The 15182-nt window shown below is 33.6% G+C and overlaps 1 long non-coding RNA gene across 4 annotated transcripts; it reads right to left on the bottom strand.

Moving 5' to 3' along the window:
• Positions 1–9182: 9182 nt before the first annotated feature.
• On the bottom strand, positions 9183–14273 carry LOC137837199 (uncharacterized). 4 transcript variants are annotated; one of them, XR_011085390.1, is made up of 8 exons: positions 13239–14273; positions 13045–13159; positions 12856–12917; positions 11920–11979; positions 11607–11689; positions 10232–10398; positions 10039–10156; positions 9183–9351 (listed from the first exon to the last, which is right to left on the bottom strand). It is a non-coding gene; the product is annotated as an uncharacterized lncRNA (long non-coding RNA). The 4 variants fall into 4 exon arrangements; XR_011085389.1 differs by having other exon boundaries at positions 10039–10398; positions 13239–13434; positions 13654–14271; XR_011085388.1 differs by having other exon boundaries at positions 10039–10398; positions 13239–13439; positions 13654–14271.
• Between the last annotated feature and the right edge of the window lie 909 nt (positions 14274–15182).

Below are 15182 nucleotides of genomic sequence, written 5' to 3' on the forward strand. Positions count from 1 at the left end.
ATTCAATTTATTTTGGATTGATTGTTCTTTGAACTTTTTCGAATCCAAATAGTCCAAGAGACCAATCCATGCTTGTTCACTAATCCAGTTAGGTCTATTTGCTTTCATCCTAGCTTTACCAAGCATATCAGAGAGGCATTTTCTCACCTTTGACTCGTACACTTTTCTAATTTACCACTCATCATGAGGGGCCTAAGTCACTCGAGTCTGTTAAAAGAACAACAAATTTAAATAAAAGTTATTGAATATAATAAATGCTTAAATGGAAATGAGTGAAAATGTTATGTTAAGATCACCTTAAATTCAGTCCACCATTTAAGTTGGACTTCCTCTGGTGTTTCGTCATAGTGATAGTAAGGACCCCTAAATTGTGACCTAATTGCATGTCCAATTGCCTTAGTAGCACAATGATTAGGTATCCATTTACAAAACATGCAAACCAAAATGATTAGGTATCCATTTTCACTCATGACTTTGTATGGAACTTGTATCCATTAACAAAGTACATGTTCCACGATCTTGTAGATGAATTAGGTCCCCAAGCTAATGCTTTCATGTTTGGGTCAATCACCCTATTCCTCTCATCATAAACCTACGAAATAGTTACATAGTTGTTAAATTAAGTAACACTTACTTAGTTGTTAAATTAAATAATACTTATGTAGTTTTTAAACCATTCTGGATAATGTCTATGTATATTCATTGAACCCTCTTCGTTGTTGTTGTTAACTTGTAAGAACAATCTTGAAATAAATAAGTAATCAGTCATAAACTGCAATTTAATCGTAATCAATACAAATTGTTGTTGTTAAGTTACTCAAGTATTGGTTTAACTTTATTGCAATTGATGAGGATATGTACATGGGCAGAACGATATTCATCATCATTTAGCCAATATTCCTTGCATGATCCACTAGGAAGACCACATTTGTTGAGAACGGACAATTATGTATGGTATATGCAGTATATTGTTCACACACACATTTGCATTTATGCTTGATTTTGGTTTTCACTTTCCATGAATATATTCCGTGTTTGATGGTTATTAAGCAGAAAATGCAGGATAATTGCGTGTTTGTTTCTATTTAATTGATGGTCTAACAATTTTTACAGTTACATTATGAAAATTAAACTCTCTCATATTTTCAGGTTGCTTACCCTGAAGATCGTGGCAGATTCACTCAAATCCCTTTCAATCACATGTACTCGGCGTCCATCCTGCAATAAAGAAGCACAAAACAAGATCATTTGATCATTCTCCTTTCAATTTTGAGCTATGCTTTTACTTTTTTACTACATTCTCCTTTTTGTGTGTAAAGGGAGTTTGATAAACTTTTAATGACAATGCATGGAATCTTGCATTGTGTCCCACTTGGTTGGTTCAATTGAATAATATGACTCACAAACACCATTTTTATGTGATTATGATACAGAACAATAAAGATGAACAATGTTTTTAATGAATTTTTTCCTTTTTAACTATTCTTATGTATCTTCTTAATGTTCCAATTCTCCATCCTTTTTCCTAATTAGTCTTCCTATGACTGAACTACATATTTATATTAAGAATGAACTACATATTTATATTAAGAAAGGTGTTTCACAATTCTACAAACTTACAATATTTTTTATTGATCTACAAAATCAATGAGTTTGTATCAGTGAAAACAGTCTGATCTGTGAAAACAACTTGATCTGTCTAACACCAACCTGATTCTGAGTTTGATTAGACTCAATATTAAAAACTTTCCACGACTTATATTGGTGATGTTGAAAAAACTGAATGGCTTCACCATAGCAATAACCTATATTTTTTCCTTAGATGAACAATCACTAAACAATTTTGAAATTCATGTGCAGGTGAACAATGCAGGAATCAATGGGTTCGATACATATCTAGATGGCATGGTCAATGAGCAGTTTTTTTTACACTGTGTGAGGATATTGCTCTCTCTAGATTAAAGGCTTCTAAAAGTCATTTGACTTCTTTACTCTAATGCAGGTGCCTTAAAAAGTTAACTGGAACGAGCTATCTCAATTTTGGTTAGATGAAATTCTAGTTTGTAGAATTCGGCTTCTCTACCTCTGCCTTTCTTTCTCATCTCCTCTGTATGAATTAAAAAAATTAGAGACTCGGTGCAATATGTTACCTAATACAATGATCAAGTTTTGGACACAACATAGTACCACATCCCTAACTTCTTCAACCCTTGTCTTCCTATCATTCTTGCTAAAAAAAGGTTCAAAGAAATGGGAAGTTCCCAGAGATACAAAAATAAAATTATACACATTGTTACCACTATCATATTCATCTGGATGCATTGAATGCCTAAATGAAAATGTTTAGGCTAGATCAAACTTTAAGAAAAGGTAAAAAGAAATGAAGAAAATGACCCTTGTGTGGTTAGTTATTGCCTACATAAGTAAACTTGTTAAATGTAGCCTTCATTACCTTAGGCTTATTTTGGAGAAACCTATAATGTTTTTTCAATAAATCACCAATATGGTGTTGAAATATTATGTTGTTTCCTAAATGGTCTTGATAAAATTAGATAAGTAGTTCTTAAAGTATTGGGCATTCATCAATTTAATCTCTAATTAACATGTGTTACTAATATTGACATTGTGTTATATACTTTTCTGCCTAAGTTGATGGATGGTGAGCCTAAGCCATCAGATAACAAATGCCTTTTCAAACACAACTGTTGACGTGTAATGTTCACTCTTGTATCCTATTCTAGTCAGTGGTCGTTGCTTTAAGAAATGGGAAGTTCAAAAGGAAATCTCAAGGCTAAGACAAGATACAAAGTCATCAATCAATGGCATGAAGAAGTTCAATCAGGAAGAATATTTCACAAGATATGAAGTCATCAATCAATGGCATGAAGGAGTTCAATCAGGAACAGAAAGACTTTCAAAGCAAAGGCGTGTTGACATAAATATGGTGTCGTTGAACTACATGCCACCAACTGTGTCCAAAAAATGTCGAACGATCCAAAAAAACAAAACAACAGAGACTAAGGCCAGTGAATCAATAATATTCGAACAGTGTCAAAAATACAAAACTAATAAAAACCAGTGAATCCAGTAATAAAAATAGGGGACAAGACCAGTGAATCCAGTAATAAAAATAAGGGACCCTTACTGGTGGATTTTATGATTCTGGCATATTAAGTTTACCTTCACCATGAGAGATGCACGCAAAATTTAAGGTGTTAGGGCAAGAATCACAGAGAATCACTGAAAATCAAAACACAATGTTAGGGCAAAACTGAGAGTAGGAATCAAAAATAAAATTACACATAACACAGAAAGAAAGGAATCGAGATGAAAACCTAGGGCAAAACCGCGAAGACAACGTTTGGGTTCTCACGGTGGCACGGCTACTCCATCACAGTGGCACGACTACTCCATCACGGTGGCACGCTGCTTATGAACGACAGTGCTCAAGCTGAAGCTAAAGGCTATTCGAGACTTCTCCTTGGCACGCTGCTTATGAACGACAGTGCTCAAGCTGAAGCTGAAGGCTATTCGAGACTTCTCCCGAATGAAATGCACTCCTCTGAAAAACGGTTTAAAATTTTCTCAAAATATTCAAAACCTTAACAATTAAGAATTTTCAAATAAATAAAAATTATTTGTTTGCATGGGCTTCACCTTCAGAATTGAATTCTTTGTTTAAATTTAATTTAAAATGTTTAACGTGGGCTAAACCTTCAAACATTTAAATTTTTATTATTTTTATACTTTTAATAGTGGCTGTTCCACCCACGCTTTCTCACATTTTATTTGAATTTTGTGAATAGCGAAAGCTTATTTGACACCATTTAGTGTCGACCTAAGACCTTCGTTTTTTTTTCCAGCTAAATAAGCAATTTCTTGTAGTGGAAGCTTCTAGATACCTGTTAAAATAATGATTACCTGTGAATTTAATAGATTGTAAAAGATGATTTAGTTTTAAAAAATACAGTCTAAATTTTATGATTTAAAAATATATATCTTTTCTGTATATATCTCCTCGAAAATACATTTGAAATTCTACTAGCATATTTTTTTTTACAAAATCCATAATATATTTTTGGATTAGGTCCAAAATTCATAACCCAAAATGTAATTGTTTTTAAAAAAAAATTGTTCTAAATTATAAAATCTGAACAATATAAAAATACCTACAAAATTCTATAATCAATAATTTTTCCATATCACTCATTCTAAAATGAAAGTACGATAATTTTTATATTCTAAGAAATATCGAATGATAGAAAAAACAGTCCCATACGTGCTGAGTTTCCATAAAAAGATTCAATGTTATATTAAATTTTATTACATTATTTAAGAATAACACGTTGATTAGTTTAATTAAAGGCTAGATTTTGGGAAACCAACAAATTTAAGTCAGTTGATCTATTTAAAAGTTCTATTAGAGTAAAACTTCTTGTCTCTTGCATTCGGTGAAGAGAGAGGAAGGTAAAGGGTAAAAGACTAAAAGCAGAGTGAGAGTTTGAGAAAAGGAAAAAGTATGTTGTAAGTGGAGAGAAAACTTGTCGGAGTTCTGTTAGAAGAGATTGAATCCATAACAGCTTGGCGAGAACAACAACGACACTTTGGTACTCAGCTTCTGTAGTGCTCCGAGAGATGACCTTTTGTTTTTTAGAAGACCATGAGATAAGATTCTTTCCCAAGTAGACACAGTAGCCAGTTGTGGAGTGTCTATCATCCAAATCAATTTCCCAATTAGCATCATTGAAACCCATTATAAATGATGTAGAACTGGGATGAAGATGGAGACTGTGCGCAGTAGTGCCAACAACATATCTTAGAATCCGTTTCACAGCTTTCCAGTGGTGTTCTTGAGGAGCATGCATGAACTGACAGACTTTGTTCACTGAAAAAGCAAGTTCAGGACGTGTGATAGTGAAATATTGAAGTGCTCCAACAGTAGATCTGTAAACAGTGGGATCTGGAACAGCTGTGCTACCATCTTTAGTTAACCGCAAAGAAGAAATCATTGGTGTGGGCTGGGATTTGGCATGAAGCATATCAGTTTGCAGCAGAAGATCAGTTGCATATTTTTCCTGAGACAAGAATAAACTACCATCTGGTAGTGATGAGACATGAACACCAAGAAAATAATGCAATATGCCAAGATCTTTTAAAGGAAAAATAGTTTGTAGGGCAGAAATAAACTTTTGAATTACATTAGATGAGTTACCAGTAATAAGAATGTCATCAACATAGACAAGAATGAGTAAGACATTACCATCCCAAAACTTGATGAACAAAGAAGAATCACTTTTAGAAGATTGAAAACCCATCTGTGTAAGAGTATGATAAAGCTTCTGAAACCAAGACCGAGGAGCTTGTTTTAGACCATATATAGCTTTGTTTAGTTTGAATACATGTTGAGGATGTGCAGATGAAACAAAACTAGGTGGTTGAGCCATGTATACATCTTCTTGTAAGTCTCCATGCAAAAAAGCATTGTCAATATCTATTTGATGTAGTGACCAATTGTGGGAAACAGCTAAAGCAAGAACAATTCGAATTGTTGTAAGTCGAACAACAGGACTGAATGTGTCACTATAATCCAGACCAAGAACCTGAGTAAAGCCTTTTGCTACAAGACGTGCTTTGTTGCGATGAAAAGTCCCATCAGCGTGCAACTTGTGTTAGAAAATCCACTTGCTCCCAACGACACTCACACCAAGAAGAAGATGCATTAGAGTCCAAGTGTTATTAGTTATAAGCGCATTATATTCTGATTGCATTGCTTTAAACCAGTTTGAATCAGATAAAGCGTGTTTATAACCAAGAAGTTCAGCAGAAGATGTACTAACCTGATATATTTTGGGTTTGAACACACCAGCTTTGGAACGAGTCACCATGGGATGATTGTTGACGATAGAAGTTGAAGCAGGTGGAGAAGAAAGAGACTCCATAGATTCACAAGATATAGGTGCAATGGTGCAAGTAGGAGTAACATAATTATTAATAGGAGCATAATTATTATTAGGAGCAGATGGTAAAGAGGTGGGTGAAGTAATAACAGTGAGGGGCACATTAGAATGAGTAGAAGGTGACAAATTAGAACCAATAGAGAAAGGATTATTGGTTAGAGAAAAAGGAAAAACAGTTTCATTAAAAATGACATGTCGTGAGATAATGGTCTTACCAGAAGGCAACAAACAAAGGTACCCTTTATGTTTAGAATCATATCCCAAAAACAGACATATAGAAGCATGATATTCAAACTTATGATGATTATACGGTCTAAGCAAAGGATAACAAGCACAACCAAAAGCTTTAAATAATTCATAAGTGGGTTTCTTGTTAAAAAGAACTTCATAAGGGGTACGGTTGTTAAGCACAGAAGATGGTAAGTGATTAATAATAGTAGTTGCAGTAAGAAAAGCTTTTCCCCAAAACTTATAAAAAAAGAGGCAATTGATAATAAGGCTAAACCTGTCTCAACAACATGTCTATGTTTTCTTTCAATTGAGCCATTTTGCTCATGTGTGAGGACAAGTTAGCCTATGTTGTATCCCATTATTATGCAAGTAAGGTGTAAGAGTAATAAATTCCTTAGCATTATCCGTTTGTAAGCTTTTTAATATGCATCCAGTTTGTTTTTCAGCAAAACTTTTAAAACGATGGAAATCTGAAAAAACTTGAGATTTAGATGATATGAGATAAAGCCATGTAAAGTGCAAATAAGCATCAAGAAAGGCTAAGTAGTACCGAGATCCATTAGATGAATAGTATGGAGAAGGACCCCATATATCAGCAAAAACAAGTTCAAGAGGACAAGTATAAACAGTTTCAAAATCATGAAAAGGTAATTGGTGATGTTTAGCAATAGTACAGTTTTCACAAAACAGAGTGTTTAATACATGGTACTTTGCACAATTTCATTACTCAGGTCACAATGTTATAGGAAGCATGACCAAGGCGATTATGCCATAGTTGAAACTTAGAACACACAAAATTAACACTAATATTGCATACAGAAGGTTTGAGTTTGTGAGTAAACGGAGGAAACACATAAAGACCATCTTTAAGTTTTCCTTGTAGAATGATCCGCTTTGTATCCTGCTGTTTGACAAGGCAGTAACCATAATAGAATTTAAAAAAGACATTATTGTCTTTAGAAAACTTAGAAACACTTATAAGATTTTTGGTGATGTTTGGAACATGAAGAAGTCAGTGTTATGGTAAGGAGTAATGTAAGTGGCAGAGCCAATGTGAGTAATGGGAGTACCTGAACCATTACCTAACTTTACATCCTCGATGCCATTATAATTGGATTTAGTGGTAAAAGCATTGAAGTCACTTGTGAGTGATGTGTAGCACCGCTGTCAGGATACCAACGAGGATCGGTGACCGTAGATGGTGCTCCCAAAATAGATGGTTCAGCAGATTCATTCGCTGAAGCAAAAATTTCAGTAGCATTAGCATTGATAGAGCTATTTGAATCGGTGTCATACATTTGCCAATAACAGAGAGCTGTGTGACCCATCTTTCCACAAATTTGGCACTAGATCTTGAAATTATGGTTTCTTATTGACGCTCCAGAAATTCTATTTGACGCTCCAGAGAAAAGATTTGAGGGTTGTCCACCACGACAACCACCTCTATGATTTTGATTCATCCATGGTTTGGTGTATGTGGGGTTTGACGGTTGCCAAGAAGCTGTTGAAATATGTGCTTGAACAATACCAGAATCCAACAATCGATGTTTGTCAAAATGTTCCTCTTGAGCAAGCAGAAGAGCCTCAATGTCTTCAACTGTGTATGGATCGATGCGAGAGGAGACAGAAGTAATGAAACCGTCATATTCGCCAGGTAAGCAGTCCAGAATAGCTTCAATTTGATCATCGATCGAGATTGGGGCACCGACAGCGACAAAGGTATCCACGATTTTCTTTTGATTAAGAAGATAGGTGGAAATGGAATGATCTTTCTTAGGATTGCGTAACTGTACCTTGAGTTTCTTGATTTTGGCTCGAGACTGAGTTCCATGATACGTATGCATTTTATTCCAGATTTGATACATTGTGCCACCATTTTCGTCAAGATTGGCGTTGTCATGGATGCGAGAAGCCAGACAACGAGAAGGTGATCTTGTTGTTGATGCTGAAGAAAAACAGGGTTAAGAGTGGGCGATTCTGGATTTTCAACAGTGCTAAATTCTGGAGGTGATGAAGACTCCTCCAAGAATCGTGAAAGATTGAAACCATGTACAATGGTAGTGACTTGTTTGCTTCCAAAGAAAAAAGTTATCATCATCCAATTTCAACGAAATTGGAGTAGAGAAAGTATGAGGTGTGAAGGAAGAAACACTAGAAAAAATTTCAAGATTGGTAGCCGAAGAAGAAGAAGAAGGGGAAGACATGAGTAAGAATAACTTTGTATACCATGTGAAGAGAAGGGTAAAAGAATAAAAGTAGAGTGAGAGTTTGAGAAAAGGAAAAAGTATATCAATCACTACAAAAAAAAGTGTATATTGTGGCGGTTATTTTCGTATAAACTGGCGTTTATAACCGCCGCAATATACGCTTGTGGCGGTTTCCCAAACCGCCATAGAACTGGCCGCCACAAAGTTTTATGTGGCGGTTTTATACTACCCGCCGCAACACCCGCCACTTTAAAAATAGTGTAAGTAGTGGCGGTTTTTGTATGTAAGTACTGTCAGTTATAACCGTCGTAATTTACATTCATTGAAGAAGACTCTGACACCATAATAAACATAAGTAGTGGCGGTTTTAACTGACGTAATTCTAATTCTGAATAAATAAAATTTAACCACCACTTTTTTGTAATTTCTTTTATAATCTATTTTATACAATTATTAAATTTAACCACCACTTTTTTATAATCTGTTTTATAGAATTATAAAATTTAACCACCACTTTTTCATAATATAATAAAATAATGTATAAAGTTATAATCATCCATTCATTTCATTAAAAATTAAAGCACGCATAATAATGTTCAAAATTTGTATGGAATTGAAAATTAAAACACATAAACCCAAATTTAACCACCACTATTTTATAATCTTTTTTATAATCTGTTTTATACAATTATAAAATTTAACAACCACTTTTTCATAATAAAATAAAATAATGTATAAAGTTCTAATCACTCATTCATTTCATTGAAAATTAAAGCACACATAATAATGTTCAAAAGTTTATATATAATTGAAAATGAAAACACATAAAAAATTCATGCATCCTTAATAAAGTTTAAAATAACAACACATAATTGTTCAAAAGTACAAGGCAGTCCAGTATATCATCATGATCAATACATCATCATCAATTAAGCACTACTTCCAATATCCGGTACCTGAAATAAGTTAAAATATGTTCACAGTTAATTGACAATTTTTAAAAAATAAATGAAAACAGTATTAGAATAAAATTTCACAATCATGGGATAGATTCATCATTCAAATACCTGAAATTGTACTTAAGCTCAAGAAGAAATGCGGCACAACAACTAGTACAAGCTTGGCACAACTTAATAACATTGTAGCATAGTAAGAATCCTAATAATTCAACAATAGAAATCTAGGACAACAGTAGACCTGATTTGCTAGCATAATAGCCTTACAAATTAGACATTATTTGGACATCTCCTTTCACTAAAAAAATAATGTAATTTCTATAGGATGTTGAAGCATTCTTGAAGATTCTAAACTACTGCAAAATGAATATATGTTTTAATTTATTTCAAGAATGCCAATTATATTTCAAAACTGAAAAGAAAAACTTAATATTTGCACCTCTAAAACAAATTTCTGTGAAATAAAACTGAAAACTTATATTACATCCATAAATCATTATAATTTATTTCAGTCCCTTGTATATTACAACCTCAAATAGTGTTAAAGATAGGTCCCAATTGAAAGAGAAGTGTAGAATGCACGTGGCATAAACAATAAATTAACACTCTTGAAAATGAAAATGTTTCAATTATTGAAACTTTTGAATAATACATTACTAAAATTACACCATAAACAGAGGAATTTACCAGCTTTAGAGAGCCTACGAGCTTCTGACTTTGCCCATGCAGTGAATTCTTCTTCTTGACCAACAACAGACAGTTGAAGCCGGTCTTTCAGAATTGCTAAAAGCTTCTGCTCCCTTTTCTTTTTACATGCCTATGGTTACAACAAAGAAACAGTACAAATACCTTCATCATAAAGATTTGAGAAAAAAAATACCTTCATCTTTTCTTGAATTTTTTTGCCTCTGAACTTCAGGATCCTATATGTCTTCATCAATCTCTATAGATGTTAAAGAAGCCAGTGCAAGTTGTCCAATATATTCTTCAAAAACTTCACTTCCGAAAATCATTCCAAATACAGCTGTAGGGTCCATCATGGAATCTCTGAAAAAATATCAGTGTATTTAGCAGGTTTCTGAATCCATGAAAACATTTTGTTACATTAGATTCATCTTGAAACATCTAAAATAATTATTTTAGTGGATTCCTCATAAATAAACAAGCCTTAATTGGTTGATATAGATTAATACTAATTTTGGGAGTTACGTTATAAACTAATTTTAGGACTTTATTTTACTGTTTGGTATTATTGCAAATTAGCTAGAATTGTTTGTCTTTCCTTTTAGATAATATAGAATCGATCGAGATTTTATGGTATCACATTTTAGTCTTAAAATCGTGAGATAGAGATATTGTACTCTTAAATAATTGTCATTCTAGTGCAATACAAAACAGAGAAGTTCATTCTCTCATCCTTCAAATAAAAAGATAATAGGTCTCCACTATAATTTTGATACCTCAACATATAGTGGAAAATACTCACATAACTAGCACACTTGATCAAGTTATAGATTTTCTATAAACAACACTCGATTAATTGAGAATATTTTTTCAAAACCTTTCTTGTACATTTGAGCAAATACTACAAAATATCTTCAATGAGTTTCACTAAGTTTGGTTAGACTTGCTTTCTAACTTGCAACAAAAAGAAAAATAACCTATGAGGTTGTCAACAATGGCAAATACTATTAATAACATAACAAACACCATGTTAGGCACCTTTCTATGCTCAATCATGCGGGAATGATATATCAGAGGACACAAAAGGTAGGTTTGTGAATATTGGAGAGTGAAATTCTGATAAGCTGAGTACATGAGAGAAGGAGGGGAGGTAAAAGGGGCACAAAAAGATTTATGTGGTTTTCAACAGTGAGGAAGCAAGCCCCTTTAAGTGCCTATTGTATCTCTATCTTTTCACTTGTTTCTTTTACTTCATTTTACAGTAACTCTAAATCATTGTCTAGACTTGAATCACATTAATATATAAAAAGATTCAACAACATGCACGTAGAGTATATTCAGTTACATATGTTCGGTTCCGATTTAAATTTGACAACAACTGGATATAGTAACAAGAAAAGGAAAATTCAATGAATACAGACAATTATACCAAAAACTTCTTTTTGATAAAAACCTTCACAAGTTATCTTTGAATTGCAAAAACAACACTTCACTATTTGATGGAGCATTAATTAATTGCAAGCAATTATTAGCTAATTAATGGTGAGTAATGGAAGATAATATAAACTTACTGTGGTAATCCCTCCTTTCTATTTTTATCATATGCTTCACGCTTCACGGGGTCACTTAAAACCTGGTAAGCCTCACCAAGTTTCTAGTAAATATACAAAGATACCAGACTTAGAAAAGTATATTGAGAAAATAAACCAAACTGAATAGAGGGAGAAATTCAAAATGTATAAATACTTCTATATTTTATACTGTAAAACGTCTAAAAGTAAGAACTAAGAAGGATGGCATAACTTTGTTAATAATGGTCTCTATTAAATATATCTTCGTTTTGAGAATCCGACAAAACATAAAACAGAGCTTCTTATTGCTTACTTGAAAATTTTCTACAGCCTTAGGATCCCCAGGATTTTTATCAGGGTGAATAATTCTTGCCTGAAAAGGGAAGAGAGAGAGATTAACATCTATTAAATTGAAAAAAAGGAGGAATTGTCAAGTTTAAGATTTAGTTAGAAAACAATATAAAAAGGTAAAACACAAGCATGAATGAAGTTTTCTAAAAATTTAATGTAAAAGTAACTAGAAGAGAGCCATCATTTCTTCTACTCTCTCCCAAAATTCACCCTATATTTTTTGTGTCACCAATTAAGAGTTTTCTGGAGAGCACATTTGAAATTAACAGCTACCAAGGCAGAACAAGATCAATAAACAACTTCAACCTTTGGGCTTATTCAAATCCAACTTTCAGACACAATTCAAAATAGAAAATGCCAAATTAACCAAGGCAGTCTAGTTATATGAAATTGTTGTATAGCACTAGTCTTAGAATGGATAAAAAAAATTAAAATTAAACCATCAATTCAGTCCATGAAGCATCACCCTCTCTGCTAAATTGTCCTTAAACTAATGAAAGCATACATGTAGCCACTAAAGTATTACAAATCATGCTACATAGTCCCTAATGTGTTGAAAAAATCTTCAAACCAGTTCCTCAATTTCTGTAAAATATATCAAATATTGATGGATATTCAATACTCTATGGAGATAACTTATATAATTTCATTATTTTAAGGACCATTTAGATGAGGGGTGATACTTCAAATACAAATTGATGGTTTATTCAAAATTAAACAACAAAAAAACCAAAGCCATGTTTATATAACCACCTAGTCGATTCCATAACACAAACACATAGTATAATCAAATTCAACATTCCATCAGATTAGGTAACAGTACAAGAACATTTCGAATATATGTTTTTGGTTGTACAAATCAGAAAAAGTGAAGGACATTCATTTCATTATTTATTACCTTGACATAATAAGCCTTCTTAATATGCTAGACTTAAGGACAAAAGGATAAAGTTGAGTGACCTGCAACAAGTTAGAAATACAAGCAACAAATAAATATACGTCCAAAGAAATAAACAAGACCATCGAACATCACTAGTTATCTGCTTAATAATAGAAATATGGACAGGTGGGTAAAATGGATTTGCACCTTTAATCAACCATGTGTCCCACTTCTATTTGTTCAATTTTTTCTCGTCGTATGAGAAATTCTCAAGAGTATTGACGTGATGCAACCAACCTCCACAATTGTATCGATGGACATTCTGTCAAACATGTTACAATCATAATTTTAATCTAAGATTTCATTTAATCTTTAAGCTATTGTGGAAAATGGGCTCAAACCTAGGGTTGTCGAAGAGGAGCTTCAGGTGCTCTTTGTCTCTTGCTGAAGAATTTGTCTCCACATGAGGTTGCTTCCCATCTCCGTTCGTAATCGCACAACCTCTAAAATTGATAAGACCATAGATCAAGCTCACAAAGAGGACTCCCTCCCCTGCTCACGAGTCAATACACCCTTTGAGACTTCATTTTGTACCTACTGTTCTGAAAATATTTAGTATAATTGTTAGATCTGCAACTCCGTTAACTAAAAACATCATCGCCCTCTCTAACTACCTCAAGCCTATTGACTTCATCATTGGCACAAAAATGAATGATACGAGAATATCAAATGTCCCACAAACCATTTCAATACAGGAGGAAGAGTGCACAACAATCAAATTATAAACGAATTGGGAATCCAATTTAGAAACCAAACCAAGAATCATCGAAATCGTAATTGTTGCGATGATGAACTTTTGAAATCGTTGCGCGGAGGGCGTCCTTCAAGCCGGCGGCGATGGCGGACAGAACAAACGGCGACAATGGTTTTCTGTGAAGGAGTGTTAGGTTTTGCGGTGAGAGGGTTTGCGGAGACCGAGTGTTTGCGTGAGAGTGAGAGGGCATGAGAGAGGCTTTGGCGAGAATAGTGACTGTGAAAGTGAGCGAGAGTGTTTGCGATGAGAGTGAAGGGTTTCACGAAAAGAGTGAAGAGTGAAGGGAAGGGTTTACAGAGAAGAGTGAAGAGTTTGAGGGTGCCGTGAATGAAGAGTGAAGGTTTGAGGTTTTTGGAGAGAAAGAAGATTAGGGTTTGTGAGTGAAGAGGATTCCTAAGAGTAAAATTGATGAGGTTTCCAAAAAATAAATTGAGAAAGAGAAAAGGTACAAAGGAAAGAAAAACGCTGGAGAGTGTATATTTCAAAGGAGATTTGTGACACTTTAAAATGACACAATCTGCACGATGATTCTGGCGGTTACTAAAACGTCGTATTAAGCAGAAATTTGTGGCAGTTATTAATAACCGTCACATTAAAACTGTCAATTTATACATAATTTTTTGTAGTGAATTATTCATATAACAGATCACATTTACAAGTATATATCAAGGAGTTATAACCAATAGGTGGTTACAACAGAAAAGACTAAAAAGAGAAGAGATATATTATCCCTTTACACATTCAAAGGCAATGTTTTAAATAATAAAAAATTATCTTATGGTAAGATTTTAAGAAATAACATAATAAAGTTTTAAAATGTTATATCTATTTAAGTTTTTACCAAAAGAAAATAAGATTATATCAAGCTAAATACAACAGATAAAGTTTAGCACCACAACTGAATTTGAAATGAGTGTGATTAGGGTGATGATCTAGTTTTTCAGTTTTTGCTTTATTTTTATGATTTATGAATCAATTAAGATGATCTGTTTTCCATTCTACTATTGCCAAGGTATGTTTGCCACCACAGGCAACAAGTTTAGCAAACCAATGTCCCTCAGCTTCAGTGGCAGTGAGACTGTGAGGAGGAGGAAGGTTTATAGGTACCTCCATTGGTTGACCAGTCGTCACTTTCCTACCATATCCAAGACGTCCATGGTCACCTCTACCAAACTGCAAACAGTTCAAGCAAATCAATTAAATTTGGTATAAAAAAGAGAAATAAAGATGGCATAGAAAATACTTATAGAAAACATGCGACCATCACGGGTTAATGCCACTGAGTGAGTACCTCCACAGGATACCTGACCACAAATCAATTATCTTCATATCACAAAAAATTATTACCCTTCAAAATTCTTTCGTTAGATTGTGGCGATTAGTACAAGATATGAAGCAACAACATGAAGTCGAAAAGGTTCCTGTGAGGAAAAAGCTAAATTTACATCTTCAGAATTTAAATAGTTTAAGATGTTTTGGTTCTTCATTTTGGAGCATGAATGATGTCAAAGTGAGATAAAGGCTAGAAAGT

The sequence above is a fragment of the Phaseolus vulgaris genome, chromosome 4 (assembly GCF_000499845.2).
Source record: "Phaseolus vulgaris cultivar G19833 chromosome 4, P. vulgaris v2.0, whole genome shotgun sequence".
Taxonomy (NCBI): Eukaryota; Viridiplantae; Streptophyta; class Magnoliopsida; order Fabales; family Fabaceae; genus Phaseolus; species Phaseolus vulgaris.